We start from the raw sequence: 25,644 nt of genomic DNA, 5'->3' as shown, positions 1-25,644 counted from the left end.
TGTGGTGAAACAGGGAAGTCCATTATCCCCTCTCTCCCTCCTTACAAAGAAATCAAATATTTCAAGTAACTAGTTTCAAAATAACGAGAGAGAAGTAGGACATGGGGCACAGTGGCAAAGACAGAAGTGGCTAACCATGCTAGTCTGAAGTTAGGCTAAAGCATTCAGAGAGCTATGAACTTTCATAGGCTACAGCCAACTTTGTCAGATGGTATGAGTGGACCTAGAGAGAGCAGGGGTACTAACTAGAAAGGAATAATGTCATTTAAATACAACAGATGCAGAAAAGAGGAGGAAAGGAGGAGGCACTACTGGAGGAAGGGAAAGGTGGGTTGAAAGATCAAAAAGGATAAAGCAATCAGTTAATCCATCGAGATATCCAGGTAATGAGATATGAATTCAGAATCTCTGTTGAAACAATACTGAAAACAATCCAGTCTGTGAATGATTTCATGTTCCACAATTTTGGATTCCAGTTGGTTTCAACAGAGACTCTGGATCCTTATCCCATTACCTAGATTAGTTTTTATAATCTCCATGTCCCTCAATAGGTTAACTACTTTGTTTATCATTTTTAATTTCTTCAAACCACTTCTGGATCTTTCAGCAGAAGCCCCTTCTTCCTTTCCCCTTTCCCTGAGAAAGCTCAAACCTCTCTGAACAAGTTTGTCTATAATGTGCCACCCTGCCCTGCCTTCTTCAAAGCAACTAGATACGGAATTGAACTGTAATCTTTTAGGTCTATAAGTGAAGATGAACACCTCAAAGTTTAGAGGCATTTCGATTTGGGGAATTAATTCGGCCCAGATCCTTATTACTCACAAGATTCCTAATTGTAAACTTCAGTTAAAAATGCAAAAGATCCCAGAAGTCGAGTATGCTCCAATGCAATGGTTTGGTTTGGTCCATCATGAGACATAACCAAATCCTCAAGCATTATAGATAACTAGTACCATACAAATACTATCAACTAGAACAGCCTTAATTTTTATTTTGTACCATGCCATGCAACAGTGGAGGCCCACCTTTTCGGTGAGCATGCTACAGCTTAGCCTTGCACTGTTAAGTGCTACTCCATTCCCCTTCCTGTCCCTATTCTACTGCTCTGTTTTCTGCTCCTTTTTCTGAGCTTCCTGCCTGATCCCCTGCTCTTCTTCCTATCCTACCTGCTGCTGGGCTGTGTGTTCCCCTTCCTGAGCTGTTGAGCACCACATTATAACAAGTGCTTGTCCTAGGGATGGTCATGATGCCCGTTGGTGGCCATTCACTCCTTGCCAACCTGGCTCCCTTGGGCACTTTTCCCTTCACTGATCTGCCATGCTTTGATGTTACTTTTAAGGAAAGGGAGGCTACCCTAGGGCTTCCCAAGCCTGTTCTTACTCTTATGGCCACATTGGGGGCTGGACTCAATGGATCTTCCGAGATTTCTTCCAGGCCTAGTGTCTATGAATCCATGAATGTCCGTGGTCATTATCTTTAGGGCTAGTTACATGGCTACAACCTTCCTTTTACACCCCACCTATGCCTTGCAGACGCACTCTCCAATCACTCACTTGTTGGAGCCTCAACCATCTCAGTCTCTGCTCCTTCCCTCTGCCTGGGCCTTCTAGCTTGGGCCCCCTGTTCTAGACCTCACTTCTAGGTCTGGATTACTTTAGTACTGGGTTCACTGGCCCCAAGCTCTGCCCTGCTCTGGGTCCACTGGCCCTGGCCTGCACCTTGGGCCTGACTGCTAGCAGGGCCCGAGTCAATCACATGCTCCTCAGGCACTAATGGGAGCTCTGAATCACCCCTCAGTCCCTTCCACGAACTGCCAATTTAAAACTATAACAAAGGAATATGCCTCTCTGGTTACCTGCCTGTACAATAAAGCTTCCCCTTATCCTGGGTTAAATTCCTCAGCAAGGCAAAAGCATTCTGTTTGCCTTCCCCCAATGTAGCACCCATGCCAGCGAGAAACTCCCTGCCCTGGCCCTGCCTTTTTCCAGTCCGGTGACTCCAGTGGGTTGGCTGCAGGTGCCTTCTAATTAGGCTCATTAACTGGTCTCCATGGCAGCCCAGCTGCAGTAGTGCCTGCTCTCCTCTTCAGGGCTCCAACTTACAATCCTACTGCTCCACAGTAGGACAGGCATTGTCCTACTAGCTCTGCAGTAAGCACCCACAACTCCCGTTTCCCTGGACCAGCTCTCCTGTAGCTTCTCCCTTGCATCTTCCCCCACCCCGGGGGTCTTCCTGATATTTTTCTTCTTTAAAATAACAGAGAGCCCCAGACTCTGTCACACACATTTAGAGACTGCCTGCATTATTTCTGTTTCACCAGGTCAAGGGCAGCCAGGTCAGGGGCCACACAAGGAAACAAGGGGTCAGCCTGGGTCAGGAGTGAATGGAATCCAGGTACAAGCCAGACCCAGCAGCCATAAGGTCGGTCTGAGAACCCAAGTCAGGAATGCAGAGGGTCACTCAAAGTACAAGATCAAAATGCAAGCCCAGCTGGATGTCTGGAATATCAAGTCCAGAGCTGGATTAGGAAGCCAAAAGGTCAAGAAGAACATAAAGTCTGAAAGTGAGCCAGATCAGTAATTGAGGAATCAGTCACTGTCAGTACATACCACTCTATTGCCTAGACACTCCTCTTCCAGGTCGGGGGCTTTTATAAGTAGGGGTGAAGGGTCAGCTGACTCTAGCCAGCCACTCCAGTAATAGAGTGGGTAGGCACTTAGGCACTTATGGAAGGCTTTGACCACCTGTGTCTCGCCTAGATGCTCACCTTGGGAGGTAGCAGACCAGGATGTAGACAGTCTATAGAAAGAGACTAGCAGAGAGCAATAAAATGATTATGGGCCTGGGAAGCAAGACTTATAAGGAAAGGTTAAAAGAACTAGGGTATTTAGTGTGGAGAAGAGAAGACTGAGTGGGGATTTGGTAACAGTCTTCAAATCCCTGAAGGGGGATTATGGGGAGGATGAAGATGGGCTTTTTCCCTTTGTGGCTGTAGGGAATGGGAATATAAGCAATAATTTCAGCTGCAGCAGAGGAAATTTAGGTTGAAGATTAGGAGGAACTTTCTGACTATGAGGGTGGCCCAAGATTGGAACAGGTTACCTAGAGAAGCTGTGGGATTTCCTTCCTTGGAAATTGTCAGGTTAGCTGGTTAGACAGATGCTTGATGGAGATGATTTAATTGGGGGATAATCTTGCTTTAGACAGGGGCTGGATTTGTTTGGTCTATTCTAGCCATAGTTTCCCAAGATCTTATGGGTACAGAAAGTTATTATTATGTAGTTAACATAGAAATGCAAAAGACAGATTATGTAATATAATGATGTAAACTATTTAAAAATTGTTTTTACATAGTTGAAAAGATGTGGAATATTACTAGATTCATAAGAAATGTTTGTTCTGGTACCTTAATTAAAACCAATTTTTATTGAATCGTTGCATTCCTTATTATGTATTTAGGGTCCAATTAAAAATCTTCTGTTGTTTTTGTTTAAGTAAGCTTGGAATCAAGCTGGCTGAACTAATACATACAAAATTAATTGTGGTACTGGCAATTTATTTTAGAGGAAAATGTCATATTGCTGAAACTGAATAAAGTGAAATTTGGTGTATGTGGCAGTTAAAACAAAAAAAAATACAAAACAAAACAAAAACCACACAAAACCAAAACACTAACCCCCCCAGCCACCCCCAGGAAAATGACTAAAACCAAATTTTTCAGTATTGCATTCAGCTGTAGTTATCTGTAACAAAACTGACATAACAAATCATTGCATCACAGCTTTCTCTGAAAGGGCTGGGGTAGCATGGACACTAAGGTGCATGGTTAACAGCCCAGAGGCCACAAATGTGAGGTCATAGCAGAAGCACTACCGAGTGGCCCTGGCAGATTCCAACAAATTTGAGGAATTCTGCTAAATATCTTGTTACAAAGCCATGAAAAAAGAAAGAAAGCTTTCTTTGAGGCTAGTCACCCACAGTGAGAAAAGCAAGAGAGCCACTTCAGTTATTCCTTTTGGAGTAATCATTATTTAACTGCTGTGTTTTCAGTATTTATTCTGTTCTCTCCTTGTCCGGTGATTTCTACAAAATTCTAAATCAAGTTCTCTTATCTCTGGCTTTCTTATTATTATTATTAGTAGCAGGTTGACAGACTTTCATATTGATCTCACACAAAAATTGCAACCTGTTTCTTTTAACCTGCTGGGTAAAAGAAAAGATATTATATCTTTTAATATCTTAAAGATATTAAAAGAAAAGAAAAGGCCCTTATATCCTTGCCTTTGTATTCTGGAGTGTTCACTGTAGATATTTCTGGCCATATTAAACTCCACCAATGCATACAAGACACACACACCTGTCTAGACAGCTTCATTAATTTCCCCTTAAACCATCTGCTACTGTTTCCTCAATCAGGATTTCACCGCTGGCTGTAGTTGCCTGAAAGAACATCATGGCACTCTTACACCAGGCTCGTGACACAAAACTTACATAGCACTTCACATATTTTCTTTCTGCTCTGTTGTACCTTGGAAAGCTACAGCACAGGGCAAAAGCATTTCCTTCATTTCCAGCTGTGAATATATACTTGCCACTTCTGAGTGTGCTAGTAACTTTTGATAGAGCTGTAGTTTGTTTTTTTTACTATGAAACAAAATAAACAACAATAAAAATAACAGAAAATTCTTTGTTCTGACAAAATGTCAGACTCTAAAAAGAATGAACTCCTCTGCAGCACTTTGACATGTATTTTTATTTATTATGCAATCAATAGGCCAAGAGGATCAGTAACAGCAATGAAAGTGACCTGTTTTTTAAAATTTAAAAGTTGGTATTTGCCCTTCCAGCAGAGCCTACAGTAGATTATTGTGTTACAACCATAGCAACAAAATGCAAGCAGGAAGTCCAAGTGGGTTGTAATAAACCATTTCATTATTTTTGAATGGAGACCTGAATCATCCATTGTCACTTCATTTAATTATTTGTCATAATGGACATAACAGTCAAGAATGTATTGATCTCCTGCTGGACTCTTCGTCCCAACCTGAAAACAGGTGGATAAATTCACTTAGCAATCACAGAGCACTAGGGGTGGAAGGGACTTCCAGATGTCATCTAGTCTAGCCCCCTGTCTGAGGCAGGATCATCCCTAACCAGGCCATCCTATGCAAATTTATCCTCTTAGTAAAACTTCTGTTACACTAAGACTTCACAAAACAACACACCCTAACCTGCTCCAGGTAAGGTAGGAGGGCCACAGCAGCCAACATACTGCTGCTGTAAAAGGTTGTTAATATACGGTCAAGAGATCAAAAAGAAGAGGGCCATGCTGTGCCTCCCCCTGTCCTTCAGAAGAAAGCAGGATTCCCCACAGTCCATACCAATCTGACCATGAGGCAACATTATTTCCTGGCCTCAAACATGGCAGTCAGTCTGACCCTGAGCAGAAAGGTGAAACCCTCTAGCCAGGAACCTCTGGCTTTAAATCCCAGCAGGGAACTTTCCACCTGTATAGGCCTGCTCTACTAACAGCGTCAGATGCTTTGGTTAGATCCACGAAGGCAATGTACAATGGTTGGTTTTGCTCTCTGCACTTTTCTTGAAGTTGATGCAGGGAGAATACATGTCTATGGTTGATCTTCCAGCCCTGAATCTGCATTGGGTTTCAGCATAGACAACTCACCAGCTGTTATAGGCACAGCAAGATCACCTTTGTGAAAGCTTTTCCTACTACGCTTGGAAGCAAGATACCGCTAATTGGTGCAGTCGCCCTTATCTCTTTTATTTTTATACAGAGTGATGATGTTTGCATCGTGCATATCTTGTGGTACCGCACCCTCTTTCCTACAAATGTTGTGTGTCCCTCCACAGATTGGAAAATTCGGCAGCAGGGGAGCAGCAATTAACTCTGCAACCACTTCGCCACTACCAAATTTCCAGACCTTTGGGAAGCCCTACAGACTAGATAGCTCGATTTGGCCCACGGACCAGGGCTTGAGTGCCCCTGGAATAAATGGTTAAATGTTTTTAACACCCCATTCCTAACTTAAAGGGCTAGAAATTTAACTTTATTTTAAATGACAGCTGACTTTCTCCTTCTTGAGGCCCACAGACCAGCTTTGATATCACCATCTTTTACAATACCCTTCCAGCTTCTTAGTGAATATGTGCCTGTGACTGTAATAAGAGTGAAAATACCAGTGTAATTAGCAGTACTCCGAACAATTTTTTTCCAGATCAGTAACTATCCAGGTCACTGGGGGAGCAGAAGAGAAGAAAGTGAGCAGTTTATCACAAATGAAGAACATATTTGGTTTGGCAGGCTGATGTTTTGCAGATGAAGCTAATTTTCCAGTCTCACACATTTCTGCCCATCCTGGGCAGTGGAATTAGTGGAAAGAAAAAGCAAATTTTTCTGGAACTTATACAACTTTGAAGGTACTTTTAGCCACCACTTAAAATTATAGCATGTAATCAAAAGATGGGCTTGGACCAAAAATCTCAGACCAAGAACCGGTGATTTCTTTACAGCAAGCAGAGGTCAGGCAGTTGCTCCCCTTTACAAACAGACATTCACAGTCAGCTTCAAATCTCAGGACTTGGGATCATCTCTAGGTAACACAAATCCATGTTTCTGAGAGTCAAACCAATAATTACATGCTTTCATAGCAACCCACATAATGGCCACTTCAGCTAACACGAAGTACAGTAATAAAAGCACTTCCTTTAGAAAAATCCAGCCATCAATCACACTTATAAAGAAGGATGACCGTCCAAACACACACAGTGGGGTTCTGAGGTTTTACACTTTCCGATAAACATGCTTTGTTTCCAACTCCAAATTACTTCTTTACTGATCCAGTAAAGCACGTGCCCTCACTTACATCAGTCTTGCACTATTATCTCCGCAGCTCTCTGCACACCAGACAATAGCACAGTCCAACAAATGTTTGGTTTCGCCCTTGACATTTTCCATGTTCAGTCCTTTTGGGCATGTGTGTGGATGGAACAGAGAGAGAGAGAGAAAGGCCCTGTCATTCTCCTAAGGACTTTAAACACAGTGCTGCATAGTACATTGGCATGAACTAGCCTTTGAATCAGTGCAGGATGTCCCCTACCTACAGTGCCCAACAATAGAATCCAATGCTGGGACTTTAAACAGAAAACTGTTTGTTCTCTCAACTCTGTGCAGCTCTGCATCAGTTTATACATCTATGAAAAATGCTGGTCTTTGTTGCCCTGAACTGTTTACACAGGCTGATTTAGGCTCTCAAGCCAAGGGACCCAAAGTCCTATTAACTGGGAACAAAAAAAGGAGTCCATGGGGATTTTGGTGACCAGCCATGGAGGAGAAAATGATTAAAGAGATGGAAGGGGAAAGGAGAGCCTGAGAGGATGGAACTTTTAGAATAACTCTTTAGGGTCTCCATCATCCTATAGCCAGTCCTGACTGAAATCACTATCTGGCTCATATGGCACATCTAACTTTTCTTTTAAAAAATTTCAAAAGTCCAGACTTGTAGATTCATAGATGCATGGATTGTTAGGGGCTGGAAGGTAGGGGTGTGTGAAACAAACCATATTTGATTTGGATTTGGCCCAAATCAGGGCCAGTGATTCGATTAGTTGATTTGGATCACTGTCCCAATTCCATTTGGCTGAATCCGAATCTGAAGATTCAATGCTGATTTGGAGAATCAGTGCATCATGGAGCAGGGTCTTAGGGGTGGCCGTGATCTCCCCTAGTGCCCCCTACCATTCCAAGTTTGTCTCAAAGCACCCTCGCTCTCACCCGCCACGTCTTGATCTTATAATATAAATATAAGGAAGGCTGCCTTTCGCCTTCTTGGACACAGTGCTCTGTTGTATCCTGGCCCCTGTTCTGTATGGCGTGACTTGGTGCACCCCAGCCCTATGGGGCTATGTGTGGCTCCAACCACCCCTGTACCACACCCCAAGCCTCGCTGCTGTACCAGACATTGGCCTAAGAGGCCTCCTCCAACCCCTAATAGCCTCACCTTAGAGTCCACCAGTTGTAAAAAGTAAACCATCAACACAAACTCAAGCCCCTTGGCTGCAACATAAATTAAGCCATCCAGCTATAACCACATTCAAGCCTGTCACAGGGTTTCTCCCTCTCTCACCTGTAACAACTGCCTGTGCATCCTGGCCTCATCCCTTTCCTCACTCTGGCAGAGTTCCTACACCTATAACTGCTGACAGGGAACTACCTCCCTAGCCTCAGCCTGGGTTTATATATAGGTCAGACCCTGTCCCCTTCCAGTCAGCTGACCCACAGTGGTTGCCCGAGCAACCAGCACCTGTGCCTCTTGATTACTACTCTGGCTGCCCTGGTACTACCAGCTAGGCTCCCCACTCACTGCTAGGGCTCTCTCCCTAGCTGCTTCTGCTCTAAGGAGCAGGGCACCTGCATGCTCTGTGACACACCTCCCCTCTTTATAGGAGCAGAGCACCTCAGTGCTCTGCGACACAGTGGTTTCGCCATAGACACAGCTTTAAATGTTTTTCTACATACCTTGAGGTACCAGGCATGGCTCATGAGTGCTGTGATGGTGGGACGGATGAACTGTCCCACAGGAGCACAGGGGGACCCCCCACATGCCCAGTGGCAACCCAGCACTTCCAATCCACTTCCAGGTTCACTGCTGAGCACACTGGGACCCCCCCCCATACCCCTCCTGGCTTGGTGATTGGCTTTGAGGGGACCCCAGGTGCACCCCCGGACCCAGGAGGCACCAGTTGCTGAGCCAGGGGGACACGGGCCCTCCCCCCCGCACTCCCCAGCAGAGCTGGAAGTGAACCAAAAGTGCTTCTGGTCCACTTCTGAGTCTGCTGCAGAGTGCACTGGGGACCCCACCAATGCTTCTGTGAGATGTTCTACCCACCCCATCATCTCAGCATTTGCAAGCCACCTGGTACCTTGAGGTATGTAGAAAAAACATTTAAAGTTGTGTCTGTGTCCGAATCATTGAATCTTTCTGAATCTCTCTGAATCAATTCAGAGGTTTCCAACTCGATTCAGAAAAGTTAAAGGGTTTCTTGATTTGATTCAGATTCAGAGATTTGGCCACTGAATCGGGCCGAATCTCTGCAGAATCAAACCAGCAACCAAAGCTTCTCTCAGCCCTACTGGAAGGGACCTTGTAGATCGGGGGTTGGCAAAATACAGCCCACGGGCTGGATCCGACCCACAAGGCCATTCTATCCAGCTCATGGGGCCCCTAAAAATTTAGAAAATTAATATTTCTCTGCCCTTGGTTCCTGTCAAAAATTACAGGAACCAAGGGCAGTAGAACCCAGGGGAAGCCCCGGTGGGCTCCCACAACAGCAGGGTTCACCTGGCCCTGGCCCCCACCCGGAAGCCTCAGCAGGGGCTTTCTGGCCTGGGACCATGCGGCTGCCCCTACGCCGGAACCTCAGGTAAGGTGGAAGTAGGGGAAAGGTCAGGGAAGGACCCTAGGCAGGGAAGAAGCCAGGGAAAAAGTGGTCCAGGGAAAAGCTGGGAGTGGGGGGGTGGAAGCGGCCTGTGCCCGGTGCCCAGTGCTGCAGTCACTCACAGCCCACCTGGGGCTGCCTGTGTCTGCTCCAGACATCCCTGCAGGCTTTGAGTGGCTGCACCAGGGAGCGCTGGCCACAGGGCAGGGGAGGGGCCACTTTCCCACCCCACCCCCGGACTCAGCACCACCTTGTAACCCAGTCCCACTACCAGCCTGGGCCCCATGTGGCTCTGGGATTGCCCGTTGGGGCTATGCGTGGCAATAACAGCTGAAGCCCCCCGCTTGCCACCCAGCTCCAGGCGGGCAGCAGCAGCCAACACTGCCCAACATAGCATGTGGGGGGCCACAGCTGCTGCCGCTGCACACAGTACAACAGGCAAACCCAGAACTGGCACAGAGCCCAGGCTGGCAGCAGAGCCAGGTTACAAGCTGGTGGTGAGTGCAGGGAAAAGTGGCCCCTCACTCACCCCATGATGTAGCTGCTTGTGCCTGCTCAGGACAGCCCCACGTGGGCTGCAAGTGCCTGCAGGAGGGAGTGCTGGCCACAGGGCAGGCGAGGTACTGTTTTTCCCCACACTCAGCACCAGCTTGTTCCCTATTGGCAAGCAGGGGGTCGGGGCTGTGCGCTGCCCCCTACCTGTACCACAGGGCTGGGGGCACTGGGATTGAGTGGGTGGGGAGTCAGCAGGAGTATGGGGTCCATGCCGGTGTCCCAGGGCCAGTGCTGGCGGGGCCCAGAACAGGGTGGCAGGAACACAGGGTTCCAGCTAGCAGGGGCTCTATGGAGCTGGGCTAGTTCCCCCCTCTCCCTGCTAGTGTACCCCAGCATGGCTTCACAGACCCCTGGCAGCCTGTGCCCCACTTTAGGCCCCACCAGTGCCGGCCTTGGGACATGGGACTAATGTCCCAATGTCTTGGGACCAAAGACATTGGACCATTGGTTCCAAGATGGTGACCAGGGGGCAGGGCACCTATAAAGGGGTGGGGCACCAGTCTAGAGGCGGGGCTACCCATGGGGCCCTTGACAGCCTGCCAAAACTGGGGAAGCAGCTCTCCGCCCAAAATAATTGCCCGTCCCTGTTGTAGATCCTCGGGTCCAGTCCACCTGCACTAGGCAGGAAAAGACAACTGGGGTCAAGTGACCCCAGCAAGGTGACTGTCCAGTCTCCTTTTGAAGATTACCAGGGAAGGTGACTACACCACCACTGGAGGGAGTTTAGTCCACAGTCTGGACACCCTGACTATTAAATAATTTTTCCTGGAATTGAGCCTCAAGCGGCCTTCCAGGACTTTGTATTCATTGCTCCTGGTCTTCCCCAGGGGTGCCCTGGTGAACAGCTGTTCACCGAGTTCTTGATGTACTCTCCAGATGTAGTGTTAAGCTGCTACCAAGTCCCCTCTCAGCCTTCTCTTCTGTAGGCTGAAGAGACCCAAGTCCCTCAGCCTCTCCTCATACGTCTTGTCTTGCAAGTCCCTGATCATATGGGTGACTCTTCTCTGGACCCTCTCAAATTTTTCCACATCCTTGTTGAAGTGCAGTGCCCAGAACTGGATGTAGTCCTCCAGCTGCGGTCTCACCAGTGGAGTACAGTGGGAGTATCGCTTCCTTAGTTTTGCATGAGATGCAATGGTTAATGCATGCCAGTGTGTTGTTTGCCCTGCTGGCCACAGCATCGCACTGCTGGCTCATGTTCATGCGATTGTCGATCACTACCCCGAGGTCTCTTTTAGCCATGGTGCAAGTCAAATTGTCACCACCGAGCCTGTAAGTATATTGGGGATTGTTTGCCCCCGGATGGAGCACCTTACACTTCTGAGTGTTGAACTTCATCTAGTTCTGGTCCACCCAGCTCTTCAGCCTGTCCAGGTCTGCCTGTATCTGCAACCTATCTTCTGGCATGGCCACATTCCCCCATAACTTGGTGTCATCCACAAACTTGGCCAGCAAGCTTTTCACCCCCACATCCATATCATTGATAAAGATGTTGAAAAGCAATGGTCCAAGCATAGACCCCTGAGGGACACCACTGGCCACTTCTCACCAGGACAACACAGATCCATTCAGGAGAACTCTCTGGGTCCTACCATGCATCCAGTTTTCCACCCACTGAACTGTTGAGCACTTAAGCCCACAGTCTTCCAATTTTTTCCACAAGGATATCATGGGATACTAGCTCAAAAGCTGTTTGGAAGTCTAGGTATATAAAGTTGACCTTCTCTCCCATGTCCAGGTGACAAGAGACCTGTTCGTAGAAGGAGGTGAGATTGGTAAGACAAGACCTACCTGCAATGAAGCTATGCTGGCTCTCGTTCAGAATCTTACCCTCAATGAGCATATCACACATAGATTCTTTAATGAGGTTTTCCAGGATGTCCCCTGGGATGGAGGTTAGGCTGATTGGCCTATAGGTGCCCGGGTCCTCCTTCTTGAAAATGGGCACAAAGTTGGCCCTCTTTCAAACCTCAGGGATCTCCCCTGTGTGCCATGATTCTAAAAAAGTGTTGCCAGGGGTTCTGCAATGACCTCAGCCAGCTCCATTAGCACTCTCGGCTGAAGTCCATCTGGTAACTAAATTTCATCTATGAATGCCATGCTGCCTAGCAAAGCTAAAGCAACTGCATGATAGCCTATTCACTGAGCACAGTTTGCAGTGCATTGACAATGTCCTTCAGGCATGGGTTTGCAGTACATTAACAACATTATCTGTTATGTTAGTGGAAGGAGGCTCCAGTGGCTATAAGTGGTTATCCAGGGGGTAGCAGGGATCAGGCAAAAGCCAGAGCCACTCCATTTACAACAAGGCAGGCTTGCTGGGCAGGGGTTTTCAGTGGAGAAAGTAATATTTAAACTGGGTCTAGGAAATGGTCACTGTCTCCATACATCTTTCTTTTCCCCCCAGTGCCTTTTCTGTAGAAGTATAGTAGACTTGTTCCACTCAGGATCATGCCATGGAGCGGAGTATAAGAGTTAGGAAGACATAAACCAACCTCCATTGCCCAGTGCCTTGTGCAGTCATTTACATCAGCAACAAGTGCATGTGAACTGCTGCTTTCCTGATGTAGTAGTGTTTTACACTGACTTTGCAGTGATATAAATGACTACGTAAGTTGTAAGGCAACAGTTAATCATCCTTTGCATTAGGACTGAAAAGGAAATCTGTTATGTACAATAAAGTGGTATAATATGTTAACCTTTTACCTCTCACCACTTGGAACCAAATGTAAGGTTGGGTCAAGTGACATACATTTCTTGGCCTCAATCTAGTGTCCAATGAATGGTGCTACCTAACACCCCCCTCCAGAACTATTTTCTAAAGCAGTGATACTCTGACACAATTCTTGTCCCAAAAAACTTAACAACACTTATAGAGATCATATAAAGAAGGGTGAGCCATGTGATGAAAATGCATACCATTTGGGTACATGTAATGTACATATTTATGGATATGTTCTTAAATAAAGTGCACATGAGCTATACCTAGATGCATTTATCCTATTGTTACTTAGCAGACAGCATTCATTACCAAATCCTCTGGTAAGCAGAGTTTGGCACAATGGTCCAATATACTTGGGAGTGACACTGGCCCAGACCTAGCATTGCTGAGATTAAAATTCATTGGTGCAGTACCCTAAGATGAAGCTTCTTAACATACTACATGATGACCATCTCTAGCCAGCTGTTCTTAGTTCTTATCTTCAGAAACACTCAGCTAGTGGTAATCCATCTGCTTACCATGATACTTTTGGCAGCCTGTCAATGAAGAAGAAGAAATTGGGGGGGGGGCAGGGGGAAGAAAGAACAGGAATTGGTAAAGATAGTGTTAATTATTTTTAATAAAGGGAAGTCCAGCACTTTCTTAACCATGAAGAGGACAACTTAATTTGGAGCTGGCAATAAAGAAATAAGACTCCTTAATAAATGTGATGCAATGTCAGTGATGGGCTTAGAATGTGGCAGTGTTATTTCAAAGTTGAAACTCGAGTGCAGACAAAACTACATTTGTAAAAGCAAAAGGCTTTTCTAATACACATGTAACTCCTTCCTTCCCTTCCATCTTCCAACATATGTGTTTCAGCTAACTAAACAAATGAGTTCAATTTGTACAATGTGAAGGAAAAACATCTTGTTTTAAAAGCCAACTCCTACAACTCCTCCAGACACAAAGGCAGCCATGAGTACAGTGGAGCAGAAAGCAGCCTATGATACTAGCTCTGTTCCTGCCATATCAGTTGAAATCTTCAGAGGGCACCTGGATACTTCTCACTGTCAGTTCTTACAGCCTGCACTCTGAAGGTTCCACTGTCCACTCCTACCTCTCTGGTGGAAGTATTCCCTCCTGTCTTCTAAAGGGAGACTTTTATTTACATGGTGTCAAGGGACCGGTTCATCCTCTCCTAATGCTGCCACCAAAGCAGAGGCTGGAACTGTTAGAGGCCTGCACTTATCATGATGCATGGATACCTGTGCTTGTGGAAATTAGTAGGGTTTGGCCCCTGAAAAAATTCTGGGGTTTTTTCTTTTTGCTTTTTCAGTGATCTGGTTTCAAGCACATAGTGCAGACTCTGAGGGTATCTTTCCCTTCCTGTTGTTTACAAACCACTTCATTGACTATCTAACCACCTTCCTGTCTCAGGTCCATTACATTTCAATTTGAACTTAATAGAAATGTGGTATAATGCATGACAGAGAGAAGAGACAGAGAGAAGAGAAGAAAACAGTGAGAAAGAGCAAGGGATGCTCTATACTACCTCCATGGCACTCCCAAGACTGTCACTGAAAACCAATCCTTGCCCACCTACTCCTCCCAAAGTGACACAGTGAAGATGCTCCTGAAAGGCCCTCTCTACCACCTTCAAGATCTTTATCTCTGGCAGGGGTGTTCTTGGAGTACCCTGCTATTTCAATTCAGAGTTTAGAGTACACAGACCAAGAGCAGGTGGGCAGCAGTCTTGAAAGCACCCTGGAGGTAAGGCTGACACACCCAGAGACTGATTCTTTTCTCACATACTTACACCATCACCTCCAGCATAGTTCCTCAGCTTTGAAAGAAAAGAAGGTCATGGTAATCAAATGTACTGAATGTGTTAGCTCCTCCCCAGATGTTCTGTTCTAACAGGTATTAATAAGAGCAGTAAGCAAACCACATAGTGTTTTGTAACTAAATCAGCACATCAATTCACTTTTTGTTGCTCATCACAAACACATTCAGTTCTGTAATTGTCCAGTGGTCCCTGTTAAGTTCACCATTTACTTACAGTAAAACCTGTGTTAACTGGCATGAGTGGAGTAAGGGGGTGCTGGGTATCTAAAAATTCCAGTTATCTGAGGCAGGGGTTTTCAACCTTTTCGAAAACCCCAGTGGAGCGGGGGGTGGGGGTGATGGCCACACGCAGAGCAGCAGTAGCACAGGGTGGTGGGTGGTGGCAGCAGCTGCCATGTGCAAGCTTGCCCCCCACATCTCCCATTTGTGTCTGGCTGGCCAGCCAGCCAAAAATTCCAGTTAAGAGATAGTAGAATGCCAGCTAACACAGTTTTTACTGTACTTCATTACAGATGACTAGTTCAATCTAACCCATCATCAACTGTGCCCTCATCTTTCTACTCCAGCTCTGTTTGACAGACATTATGGGACAAAAGATTTTAGGGCGAAGCATTTGACACCATGGTTTCAGTTAATATTCAAGTATCAGATATCAATTTATAGTACACCAACTACTGTTGTTGTTACTGCTTGTACGCTATTGCCCCGGACGTGGTTGGTTCTGGACTCCACTGCAAAAAGATATTATGTGAACACTGTAAGAAGGTTGCTTGTCTCTTTATTACACAGAGTAATTAGGACCCAATCAGGCCTGTACAGCTATTATACCTAGCTTGAAAAGGGTAAGACATTCCTAAACAGGGCTGAGAAAGGTAAGGAAGAGGGTTTCAGGAGGATGGCAGTAGATCCTGAAGCAAAAGGATTTAAGAAAGAGAGCTTCTGGGAATAGAGCTCAGGGCAGGCAGAGGAACTCCTTTGTTTGAAGAACATAACTGTACCCAGAAAGAAACTGAGTTCTTTACTGAGATCTTCCTCCTGAGGACCCAAGCCAGTTGCTTGCAGTCACAATGAGTAGATGGTTCCTACTGGAGATAGCTTGCAATCCAAGTGTCAGACAAAAGACAAATGGACACAGTGAGACACGGCAGCGAAGGAAACAATGAGACAGTACTGGGCAGCTCAACAGTATGGTATCATTACAACAACAGCTTTTCTGTTGTAAAGCTTTTTGTAGGCAGCACAGCAAAAGGTGATGAAGAAGGAAGTTGAAGGAGGACAATGAGATAACCTTGTGGTCATTAAGGGGAAAGCTCCTCTCAAACATAGGAGGATATAGGGAGAAAGCATCCTGCATCCTCATACAAACTGAACAGGGAATAACAGGTAGATTTTGGCAAACTCAGGAGGCTAGCTGGAGAGGCCCTCGGACTATAGCTACTAGACGATTTGGGAGTTCAGGAATGGTAGTGCTTCCCTAAGTAGGCAATTCTCACGGCTCAAAAACAGGCCATCCCCACGCAGACAAAAAGCAGAAAAGGAGCCAAGAGATCCGTTTGGTTCAACAGGGATATTAGGGAAATATTGAAAAAGAAAAAAGAAATACAAGCAATAGAAGAATGGTTCATCAACCAGAGAGGAGTACATTTATATCACCAGGGTCTGCAGATATGAGGCATGGAAAGCAAAGGCAGACATGAAAATCGAGCTGGCAACCAAAATAAAGGCCAACAAAAAGTCCTTCTACAGATACATAGGGAGCAAGAAAAAATTAGGCTCCACTGTGGGACCCCAACTGAATACTGAGGGGGCAGCCCACAGTCAATCTTCATGAAAAGGCAGAACTCCTAAATACTCACATTGGTATTTCTGAAATCAAATGGGGGCTGTTCACCTGTCCAGAGGCCCAGGGAATATGGGGAAGGCAACAGACTACATGAAATCAGTCCTGAACAGATGAGGGATCTCCTAGAATACTTGGACGTTTTCAAGTCTGTTGAGCCAGACGACCTGCATTTGAGAGCCCTGAAAGAACTGGCTGTTCAGCACCACTGGCAAAGTTGTTCAAAGAGTCATGGAACTTGGGAGCGGTCCCAGATGACCAGAATAGGGCCAATGTGGTGCCTATCTTTAAGAAAGGGAAGAGGGATGACCCTGCAAACTACAGACTGGTGAGTCTGATTCTGGCCCTGGGAAAAAATTTTGAAAAAATTTTTAAGGAGACCATCAATTACAAGCTGGTAACTGATGGGGTATTAAGAAGCAACCAGCATGGCTTTGTCAAGGGTAGATCATGCCTGACAGAACTGGTGTCCTTTTACAACTAGGTAATTAACTATGTGGATGAGGGACATGAAAGTGATGTAGTTTACTTAGACTTCAGTAAAGCATTTGACTCTATTTCCCATGAGATTCTCTAATCCAAACTGGAGGGTACTGGGATGGGCCAGTCTACAGTGAGGTGGGTGGACAACTGGCTTAGAGGCCGATCCCAGAGAGTTGTAATCAATGGAATGGCATCATCTTGGAGGGCCATCTCCAGTGGTGTCCCCCAGGAATCTGTTATTGGAACTGTGCTCTTTCATATACTTATTAAAAACTTGGATTGGAGGTGGAAAGCTCAAAGATTAAATTTGCAGATGACTCTAAGTTGTGGAGAAACATGAGCACATTAAAGGGTAGTGCGAAGATCCAGAATGACCTTGACAGACTGGTTTTATGGGCAGAACTTGAATCAGATGAGGAATCAGATGAGGTTTATTTTAACAGGGAGAAGTGCAGGGTTCTTCATTTGGGTAGAAAGAACCTTCACCATAAATACACAATGGGTGTTGATCGACTGGCTGGCACAGCATCTGAATGAGACCTGGGGGGTCATGATCGACCAGAAGATGAACATGAGTCAATAGTGCGATGAAGTTGCCACAAGGGCAAACAGAACTGTGGCATGCATCAGCCAAAGTGTTGCCAACAGATCGAGGGAGGTGCTCGTCCCTCTCTATTCGCTGTTGGTGAGGCCACAGCTGGAGTATTGTGTCCAGTTCTGGGCACCACACTTCAAGAAGGATGTGGATAAGCTCGAAAGGGTACAAAGAAGGGCCACCTGTATGATTAGGGGCATGGAGGATAGGCCCTGTAAAGACAGACTCTGTGAACTGGGCCTGTTTAGTCTGAATAAGTGAAGCCTGAGAGGTGACTTGATAGCTGCTTACAAGTACATCAGGGGTGAGCATCAAGATACAGGGGAGCAACTCTTCAGAAAGACACCTCAAGGGAGGATGAGGATCAATGGGTACAAGCTAATAGAGGGTAAATTCAGGCTAGACATAACAAAACCTTTTTTTCTATAAGGGTCACCAGAATCTGTAATACACTCCCAGCAGAGGTGGTGAGGTCGCCATCCCTGGAGGTGTACCTGGAGGTGGACAAGTTCCTTGTTTAGCTCATCTGAGCCCAATAACTTCCTGCCTATGGCAAGGGACCGGACTTGATGATCTTGTAGGTCCCTTCCAGTCCTTCGAGTTTATGATTCTAAGTGGATACAGGAGGCTGGAATCACTGGCTGGTAGGAGATGGGAGCTACATTTTGCTGGTGTATGGAATAGACTAAGACTTGAAATGGGAGAGGAAAAAAACCTTACATTTCATTCTATTAGAAAAGTTGAGTTGGTAGAGAGGTTCAGAGAGAGGAATGACATGGTCAAAGTGATGGGCTAGTAGGATTAATGGCATACTGTTTTGAATGGCTGTGAATAAGGCAAGATGGCTTTTGTCAAGGCCAGAGGACAGTAACTCAGGCTGGAAACAGATGTTGCCTTTGTGCCACCATAAAAATGTTAAGGGAGGCCCAAAAGCCAAAAAACAGACATCCATACCCCTTCTTGCACCACAAATGCCCAAAATGTGTCACCATGGCATAGGGAGTAGCAACCTGTGCTGCAATTTAGCAGAGAACAACTGTTTGCTTTATGGTAAAGGGTTGGGGCCATGAAGCCCTGAGAGCACTGGCATGGGTTCCATTGTTTTCAGAGAAATCATAGAATCAGAAAATTAGGTTTGGAAGGGATCTCAGGAGGTTATCTAATCCAACCCACTGCCCCAAGTAGGACCAACCCCAAGGCTTTGTCTAGCTAGGTCTTAAAAACCTCCAAGGATAGAGAGTCCACAACCTCTCTCAATAGCCTGTTCCAGTGTTTTGCTACCCTCCTAGTGAAAAAAATTCTTTTTAATATCTAAGTTAAACTTCCCCTGCTGCAACTTGAAACCATTGTTCCTTGTTCTGTTATATGTCACCACTGAGAACAGTCTAGCTCCATCCTCTTTTGAATCCCCCCTTCTGGTAGTTGAAGGCTGCTATTAAATCCCCTCTCAATCTTCTCTTCTACAGACTAAATAAGCCCAGTTCCCTCAGCCTCTCCTCAGAAGTCATGTGCCCCAACCACAAACCATTTTGTTGCCCATGGCTGAACTCTCTCCAATTTGTCCACATCCTTTCTGTAGCGGGAGGCCCAAAACTGAACATAGTACTCTACACATGGCCTTGCCAATGCTGAATAGAGGGAAAGAATCACTTCCCTTGATCTGGTGGCAACACTCCTACCAATGCAGCCCAGGATGCCGTTAGCCTTCTTGGCAACAAGGGCATACTGTTGGCTCATATTCAGCTTATTGTCCACTGTAACCCCCAAGGTCCTTTTCTGCAGAGCTGTTGCCCAGCCAGTCAGCTTCTAGTCTGTACCATCACATGGCATTATCCCATCCTAAATGCAGGATTTTGCATTTGTTGTACCTCATGAGATTCCTTTTGGCCCATCTTCCAATTTGTCTAGGTGACTCTAAATCTTAGCCCTAGCCTCCATCATATTTACTACTTCGTGTCATGTGCAAACATGCTGAGGGTGCACTCTAGGCCATCTTCCAGGTCATTGATGAAGATATTGAACAAAACAGGTCCCAGGGCCATCTGCTGGGGCACTCCACTTGATACTAGCTGCCAGCTAGACATCAAGCCATTGATGTCCCTCTTAGCCTGATGCTCCAGCCAGTTTTTTATCTGCCTTATAGCCCATTCATTCAGCCTGTACTTCCTTAGCTTTCCTGCAAGAATGTTATGGGAGACTGTATCAAAAGCCTTGCTAAAATCAAGATACACCACATCCACCAGTCTCCCCCCATCCAGAGAGGCAGTTATCTCATCACACAAGGCAATCAGGTTGGTCAGGTATGTTTTGCCCCTGGTGAATCCATGCTTACTGTTCCTAACTACCTTCTTCTCCTCCAAGTGCTTAGAAATGGATTCCTTGAATATCTGCCCCATGATTTTTCCAGGGACTGAGATGAAGCTGACTGGTCTGCTGTTTCCTGGATCCTCCTTTTCCGTTTCTTAAATATGGGCACCATGTTTGCCCTTTTCCAATCACCTGAGACCTCTCCCAGTTGCAATGAGTTTTCAAAGATGATGGCCAAAAACTTCCTGGATTGCCTGCTCGTTGCTGTATTGCCCTCCCAGCAGATGTCAGAGTGATTGAAGTCCCCCATGAGAACCAGGGCCTATGATCAGGAAACTTCCACTAGCTGTTTGAAGAAAGCCTCATTCACAACTTTTTCCTGCTTTGGTGGTTTATAGCAGACCCTCACCATGACATCACCCTTGCTGCTCTCTCCTCTGACCCTAAGTAAGAAACTTCCTCCCCTTCTCCCCTGCTTGTCCTTCCTGAACATTTTATACACATCCATGACAATGGTTCAGTCATATGAGCTCCCACCAAGTCTTTGTTATTCCAGTCATGTGATAGTACCGTGACTGTGCAAGGACTTCCAATTCTTCCTGCTCATTTCCCAGGCTCCATGCTTCTGTGTACAGGCACCTGAGGTAACTAATTGATTGCCCTGATTTCTCAGGAAGTGTGACAGCACCACCTCTGTTGCCCACTCCTGCTTCCCCTTCCTCTAGGTCACCCACTTCCCCACTTACCTCAGTGCTTTGGTCTCCTTCCCTTGGTGAACCTAGTTTTAAAGCCCTCCTCACTGGGTTATCAATCCTATCTGTGAAGATGCTCTTCCCTCTCTTCATCAGATGGATTCCATCTCTTCCCAGCAATCCTTCTTCTGTGAAGAACAGACCATGGTTGAGGAAGCCGGCAACATCTGTGCAACCAGGCATTCATCTGCAGGATGCATCTGCTCCTGCAGGCGATGGAGGGATCCATCTGGTGACCTGACCTGTTGCCTTGGGAAGTCTGCTGCTTGCCCAGAGCCCAGATCCAAGATGTCATGGAGGGATTACTGAGACTCATCCAGCCCTCTGACTACTACCCCCTGCTGCTCACCCATGTGGGCACCAATGATATTGCCAGAGGAGACCCTGAGCAGATCACGAGTGACTAGAGGGTTCTGGGTGCAAAGGTGTAGAGGACAGGGGCTCAGGTGGTGTTCTCTTTGATCCTTCCAGTCACAGGAAAGGGCCCAGGCACCTGCCTGGACCCTGCCCAGCATGCCTCTGCAAGCCGGGAAACCCAAAGCATTTCCACTTGCATAGATGCCCGCTCATGAAACCTGACTTAAGGCATGTCACTGCCAGTGAGGACACCCAGGGTGCCATGTTTGCAGATGCATGTGCCAAGAGTTGTCCCACAGGAGCGGGCCCCAGGCACTTCTAGGAGAAGCAAGTGCCCAGTGGTGGGCAATGTCTGTTTTGCCCAGTCAAGCAGATCAGGACACATCCTGGCACAGCACATCTGCTTCATTTGGCAACGTCTGTTTATAGCCTCAGATGTGAGATGAAGTCTTAACTGTAGGCATGGAGAGGAGAGGCTGCATTTTGAAGCATTATGCATAAAAAATCGGCAAGATTTAGATACAGCCTAGATAATGTGAGGATTTAAAGCAGCAATTCTTAACCAGGGTGCCATGAGAACTTTTAAGAATGTTGCAGAATAATAACACTGTTAGATGAGTAAACACCTACATGTGATGCACAAGATAACTCCACAGATTACAAATAGTATCAACTATATTCTGACTTGTGATCTTTCTAAGTTCTTTACAACAGAAGAATTGCTTTATTCTTTTCAAGTTTTTAAGAAACAAATTAAAGCTAAAATCTGGCATTTTCCAAGGGGTGTTTTGAGTCTAATGACAGGTGACTTGAGTCCAAAAAATTTTAGGAACCACTAATCTAGGAGAAGATCCAGTTGAAGGTGAGGTCCAGTAACTGCAGACCTGAGGGAAGTTGATGTTGTCCACTGTACCCTGTGGTAAATTTTGAAGACAGCTAAACGTCTATTTAACAAAAGAAGCTAGTGAAACGGAAGAAAATGAAGGAACAGCAGGTCTGATGAGTCAAACTGGTCTTTTAAGGTTTCTTGTGCTCAGAGATCTGTCACTCTTATTGGCACATCTAACAGAGATGAACATTTCCTTGCTGAGAGAGGAGTCATATGTTGATTTGGATAATAAATTGCTAGTCTTTCCATGAAATCCCTCAGACATTAAATCTGATATCAATTTCCTCCTCTCACCATAAATCCTGCTTTTTTGACAGCCATGGTTAATCATTCTTACCTTTGATGCAATCTAGTGTGACATGCAGCCGCACCTCAGGAACATGAAGGGATAATGAGATTGCTCCAAAGTACTGGCTCTCCCTTGGGGCTCCCTTATTACTTACATGTAGTAAGAGGTTAGTCACGCTGTGGCAGTTTTATGTCTATGCAGATGTGTCCCATATATTTTGACAGATCTATCTTTTAACTCAAAAGTCATTATCTACTGCATACAGTGGCCATAGTTTATGGATACCTTTACAATTTAGAAGCCATTGCACCTCTTTTATTAAATCTCACCATTTTATGTCTAAATAACTATGTGGAAATATTTATAATCTTTCCAGTATAGAGTGTAGGAAGGATAATGACTCAATCATCATAATAAGTTATATTTTCTTAGCCTCTGAACAAAATATCAAGGTGTGATTCCTACAGAGATGACAAAAATTCCCAATGTTTGTCTGTACCTCCATTTGGAATTCTTAGTAGGGAAAGGCCTATAGCTACAGAGAAAAGAAGTTATTGGGCCAGTTTTGATCTTATATAATTGTATAATAGGGGTGGCTCAACAAATATTCATGGGAGCTGTGGTTTTACAAATCAGGCCATTTATCTGGATATCTAAATAGTTTTGGATGCCTAGCTATAAGCAAACGACTTGAATACATTGCCCTGTATTATTTTTGCTAGACTTAGCTATATTGTTTTCTGTTATACTTTAGTCAATGCTCCTGCTTTAGTTAAAACAATATCAAAACTTCTCGCTTGTATTTTCAATATATTCCTCCCAGCTTGGCCTGGAGCAGCTACAGTGTATTTCAATAGGTTGGGGTGTTCTTTGCTCCCTACAGACTCCTCTGGCGCTATTTTTCATAAAATGATAGAACCATAGAAAAGTAAAGCTGAAGGGACCTTCAAGGACACCTAGTCCAACCCCCTCCCCCCAGAAGCAGGATCATTTCTATCCAAACTATCCTATGCAAATCCATTGTCTAACCTATTAGTAAAACAGCCCAATCAACCCTGTCATAACCACAAGGCACAGCACAGATAAGGCAGGCAGACAACAATGGCTAATGTCTTGCTGTTGAAGGGTTGTTAAAATACACTCAAGAAATCCAAGGAAGAGGGTCAAAATCCCCACTACAGAGGAAGGCAAAATCCCACAAGTCCATACCAATCTGACCAGAGGGTAAAATTTCTTCCTGACCCCTTTCTTTCAAGCTGGACCAGCACTCCGGGCACTGTTTTGTTTAACAAAAAGTTCCTGTTAAATCCTTTTAAAAACACTCGCTATATTGAACAAAAATCTCTATCAAGGGCTGGTGGGAACTTTGGCCAGGAGAGCTATGCTAAAGTGAAATCCAGCCTTGTCAAATGATGCACTTTTGTTTTGGAAGCTTTGTTAACTTTCCTGCCTCCCAAAACATCATGTGAAAGGCCACAGTTTAAAACTACATTAATCTGTAATTTGCAAATAAAAACTTTTCAATGATTAAAATTAGGCATATAATTATCTTATGCATTATGATCATGTAGGGGCTCAACATATTCATAAAACCAATGGATCTGTATTCTTTTAATGCATAGATTTCTCTGCACTGAGATATTCAACTTCTTTTAAATACACTATCCAAGTAGATTTGCAGCACATACAATGGCAAACAGTTCCAACAAGCTGCAGATATGAAGTGCTTCAAGATCACTTTTCTTTACAGATGCATTTGAAAAATCCCAGCCCTTGGATCTCTGTGGAAAAATTATGTCTTTTGCAGTTTATTTGTTTCTGTGACTGAAAATCAGAGGCTGTTTCTATCTGTGAGTGACATTTAGAAAAGGAGCAAGTATGACGTATGGTGAAATAACAATAACCCCTTGGCAATGATAGGGTTGTTCTCAGTAACTGACACTGAAGAAAAGACTAGTTTACAGTTTTTCTTACCTTTCTCCCTTTGCCCCATGACAGGGCCTGCAGCCCATGATACTCCCTGTCTCTTCTTTCTCCTAACGCAAAACCCTCCTACTTTCCTTCACTTGCCATGTCCAAGTCATTCACATTTGCCTTCTCTATACTCCATTGATGCCCTCATGCTGTTTCTCTGCTTGCTGATTTGACTTGTCTATTCCGTGTTTGTGGCCAGCTGTCCACCTGGGCCCAGAATGGGCTGTGTCCACATTATAGCTGGTTTCCTGGTTTTCTAACCAGTTTGGGCTACAACTGTCTTAACTAGGTACAAATTCTACAGTTCATTTGTAACCAACACACTAATGCTGGGCACCCAAAACTGAGGCACTAAAAATTAAGCAGTTGTTATTTTTTAATTATTTCTGTACCTCCTTTCATTCAGAGGCCAAGCTAAACAATAAGGCTCTTCCATACCTTACACTGCTAAAGACTGCAAAGCTCAGTGAGCAGCAAAAATGATGCACTTTGAACTAAGGGTAGATGACTAACATTGTTTCTTTTTATGACCAGGTCACAAAATGCTTAGACGCAGGAGTCAAGGTAGATGTTGTCTACCTAGACTTTCAAAAGGTCTTCAATATGGTAATCTTATTCTGTTCTCATAAATACACTGACAGGTGATGTAGATAATTACACAGTCAGGTAGGTGGTAAATTGGCTTAGGGGTCACACCCAAAGAGTAGTGGTGGAGGATAGGTCGATATCAACGTGGAAAGATGTGGACAGTGGAGTACTACAGGGCTCGGTCCTTGGACCAGCGCTATTCAGTGTCTTCATCAATGACTTGGATGAGGATGTGGAGATCACCCTGTCCAAGTTTGCATTGATACCAAATTATGGGGCAAAGTTAACACACCAGAGGGTAGGGAAGGGATCCAGGTGGATCTGGACAGGTTGGAAAAATGGGAAGAACAAAATAGGATGCAGTTCAACAAAGACAAGTGCAAGGTGCTGCACCCCGGCAAAAAGAACCACCAACACACTTACAGGCTGGGGGATGACCTTCTCAGCAGCACAGCAGTAGAAAGGGATCTTGGAGTCATAAGTGACTCTAAGATGAACACGAGTTGTCAATGTGACGAGCTGATCAACAAGTCTAACTGTGCTTTATCATGCATTAGCAGATGCACGACGAACAGGGAGGTGATGCTTCCCTTCTATATGGCATTGGGCAGGCTGCACTTGGAATACTGTGTCCAGTTTTGGGCACCGCACTTCAAGAGGGATGTGGAGGATCTTGAGATGGTTCAGAGGAGGCCACTCATATGGTCAGAGGCCTGCAGGCAAGGTCCTATGAGGAGAGACTGGGGGACCTAGATCTCTTCAACCTTCTTAAGAGACAGTTGAGAGGTGATCTTCTGGCTGCCTATTAATTCATCGGGGAGGGCAGAAGGGAATAGGAGATGCTCTATTTACTAGGGCACCCCTTGGAGTAACTAGGAACAATGGCACAAATTGATGAAGAGCAGTTTTAGGTTGGACATTAGAAAGAACTTCTTCATGATAAGGGTTGCCAGAATCTGGAATGGGCTTCCAAGGAAGGTGGTGCTCTCCCCTACCTTGGGGGTCTTCAA

Source organism: Crocodylus porosus, unplaced genomic scaffold, assembly GCF_001723895.1.
Source record: "Crocodylus porosus isolate Cpor-Errol unplaced genomic scaffold, CroPor_comp1, whole genome shotgun sequence".
NCBI classification, from domain to species: Eukaryota; Metazoa; Chordata; order Crocodylia; family Crocodylidae; genus Crocodylus; species Crocodylus porosus.
The sequence above is the reverse complement of the archived record's forward strand: the minus strand, read 5'-3'. Positions refer to the sequence as shown.